The sequence below is a fragment of the Bison bison genome, unplaced genomic scaffold (genome assembly GCF_000754665.1).
Source record: "Bison bison bison isolate TAMUID 2011002044 unplaced genomic scaffold, Bison_UMD1.0 scf7180017864280, whole genome shotgun sequence".
NCBI classification, from domain to species: Eukaryota; Metazoa; Chordata; class Mammalia; order Artiodactyla; family Bovidae; genus Bison; species Bison bison.
This window is the reverse complement of record NW_011494852.1, coordinates 7,512,015-7,514,852: the sequence shown is the minus strand read 5'-3', so window position 1 is coordinate 7,514,852 and position 2,838 is coordinate 7,512,015. Positions and strand designations below refer to the sequence as shown.

At 45.7% G+C, this 2,838-nt stretch overlaps 1 protein-coding gene across 1 annotated transcript in view; it reads right to left on the bottom strand.

Moving 5' to 3' along the window:
- LOC104995354 (zinc finger protein 546-like) overlaps positions 1–2,376 on the bottom strand; it is a 14,447-nt gene extending 12,071 nt beyond the window's left edge. The window contains 2 exon segments of the mRNA XM_010849229.1: positions 1,567–1,638; positions 2,342–2,376. The gene's annotated coding sequence lies outside the window, so the exon portion shown is untranslated.
- Positions 2,377–2,838: the final 462 nt, after the last annotated feature.

The following is a 2,838-nucleotide window of genomic DNA, read 5'->3' as shown; positions in this document are numbered from 1 at the left end:
ATATATATATAATATATATATAATTTATATTTATAAATCAAATAATATATTGATTTATATAATACAAATTTGGAGGTATAAATACTTGGAAAGTTTATGAAGCTTCACTGACGTGTTCCTCTTCTTTCTATATTCATGGAGATATAAGAAACCTCTACTTTGGTAGAATTACTTTTTCCAAATAAGAGTTGTGGAATCTGTGTCCTTTGAACGTTTCGTTAGAACAGTTTCTGTTCTGCATACACATGCACACACACACACACACACACACACATATACAGGTTCACAGAAAAAAAATTTTGCTAAAATAAACCTCCCCAAAATATTAATCATGATGCCAGGGCTATTTTAACTTTCTTTTTTACAAGTCCCTCATGTAATATAACTGAATAACTTTTTGAAAAAAATAAGTATCAATTCCATAATATTAAGTATACAACAAATCTATATCCAATTAAAAATATTTGAAAATATTGGAAGCAAATCTGTTTAATATATGTGGGGATAGTAAGGGAATCAGTATGACCATTATAAATAAAGACTAACAACTCTTGGGAGAAGGCAATGGCAACCCACTCCAGAACTCTTGCCTGGAAAATCCCATGGACGGAGGAGCCTGGTAGGCTGCAGTCCATGGGGTCGCTAAGAGTCGGACACGACTGAGCGACTTCACTTTCGCTTTTTACTTTCATGCATTGGAGAAGGAAATGGCAACCGGATCTAGTGTTCTTGCCTGGAGAATCCCAGGGACGGGGAGCCTGGTGGGCTGCCATCTATGGGGTCACACAGAGTCGGAAACGACTGAAGTGACAGCAGCAGCAGCAACAACTCTTGAAGATCCTTCTTCAATACAATAAGACCTTTTCACAGACAAAATTCTCCTCTGCATGAACATATCAGGTGAGGGGCATCTGCAGACTAAATAAGAAAATGTGGGCAAAGCAGACAGTCTTTGGTTTGTTTCCCCTTTCTCTACTGAATAACCAATTGAAATATCACTTTGGATATAACCCTTATAAAATATCTCTGAATCCCAATAATAGTAAGTGAAATTCATATAAAATTTAAAATTTGAGTATTATTGTACATCACAATGAATATTACTTTACTCATATGCACATGTTTTTTCTTTTGACAAACTTTTTATAAGCAAGTCTCAACCCATCAATTCCCTGGAAAAAAATCCTACACATGATGACACAGATTTCCATCACATTCCTGCTCTAAACACCTTAAAAAGCAGATGCCCATGTCACTGACACCAATCAGACCACCTCTGATCTTGCCTCACTTTTAAATTGAGGTTCTGCAGGACAGCAATGATGTGATTCCACTTAAATATTCATCTCATTTGCTTTATTAAACAAAGTTGTAACTTTAGACTCCAGGATATATATTTACTATTACAAAAAGTGAATGAGAGGGTGACCCATCTGTATGGCCCCTCATTTACTGGGAAGGAAGAATAGGCCTAGAATAGGCCACTGACATTTCAGGAAAAGAAAAGCAAATGTTTGTACTAAAAACAAAAACGCATTTACGAACAAAGAGAAAGTAGAAGCTCACCTGATCTGCACTTTTAGATGGGGAAATTTTTTTCCTTTCTCTTCAGGATCCTTTTTGCGAAAACTGGCAGGACTGGGGAAGAAGGAAATCATGAGACACCAAGCCTTTCTTAGAGCACAGCCAGACGCATAATGTCCCCTCCAGGGCCACATCAGCTCTACCTCATGCCTGTGACCAGATGGGAGCCTGTCTCTGACACGATACCCGACTCCTAGGATCAGAGGTAAGGGGATGCTGTGGTTCTGAAAAATGCAGCAGCACCCACATTGCCTGCAAGTAAGGACCCCTCTCACCATTTCCTCCCCGGAGTCTGTTTCGGAGACACTTTTAGCTCTAAAAGCCCCATCCCAAGCCCAGGACTGTGCCTTCTTGCTGGGAACCTTCATCCTGGGGTTCAATCTTGGACTTTTCTCTTGGGGACATAGCTCTGTGCAGACACCAGGGCTGAGGGGAGGGAGGGGAAGGCAGCAAGAGCGTGGGTCAGTCACACTCGTCATTGAACCAAGTACCAGTATCAGACTGACAACCGCACCCACCGACAGGAGGCCTGACTTTGTCCTGCACACACACACACACACCCCCCCCCACATACATGCACACACTCACAGTCACACAATCCCTTTCCTCTTCTCCTCCTGCCCGCACAGGCCTGAGGCTGCAGGCAGAAAAGGCTCCCTGGGGTCCTCACTTTGGGCGGCATCTCCATCCCCACTCCGGACAAATCCTGCTTCTCCTCACCTAGCACCAACTTCTCCCCCGGCTTCTACTAGCTCACCTGCGGTGGCTGGGCTACCCAGAAAGCACGGTTGGGAGCCCTCGGGGTGGAAGTTTACACCCTCCCCCTGGGCCTTCTGGGAAATGTAGTCCACGGTCGGTAGCCGGTGGGCTTGGGCTCTGAGTGTGCAGGCGCAGACACGCTCGGACGGGGCGGCTCTCCTCCCGGACTCTGGTACCCGCGTTCTCGCGCGGTGAGCTGACAGAACTCACCCGGGAGCAGTCCCGGCTATGCGAGCCTCGACAGCCCTCCAGACAATGGAGTCCACAGTCTTGACAGCCGAGTGCGTCCGTGGTGCCGCCCTGAGGCCGACCGCGTGCCAGGCGGATTCTGTCAGATTCTTCCCTCGAGGTAGTTCCGGCGCGTGGTTCACAGGCGTGTGTCCCTATGTACTGGCCTCGTGAGCGTGTGTACATGTGTGTGTTTGCCGCTGTGAGGGTTGCGGGACCGACTGTGCCTTCGGCTGAGAATGAGTTGTGTTTCTGCGTGTGTGTAAT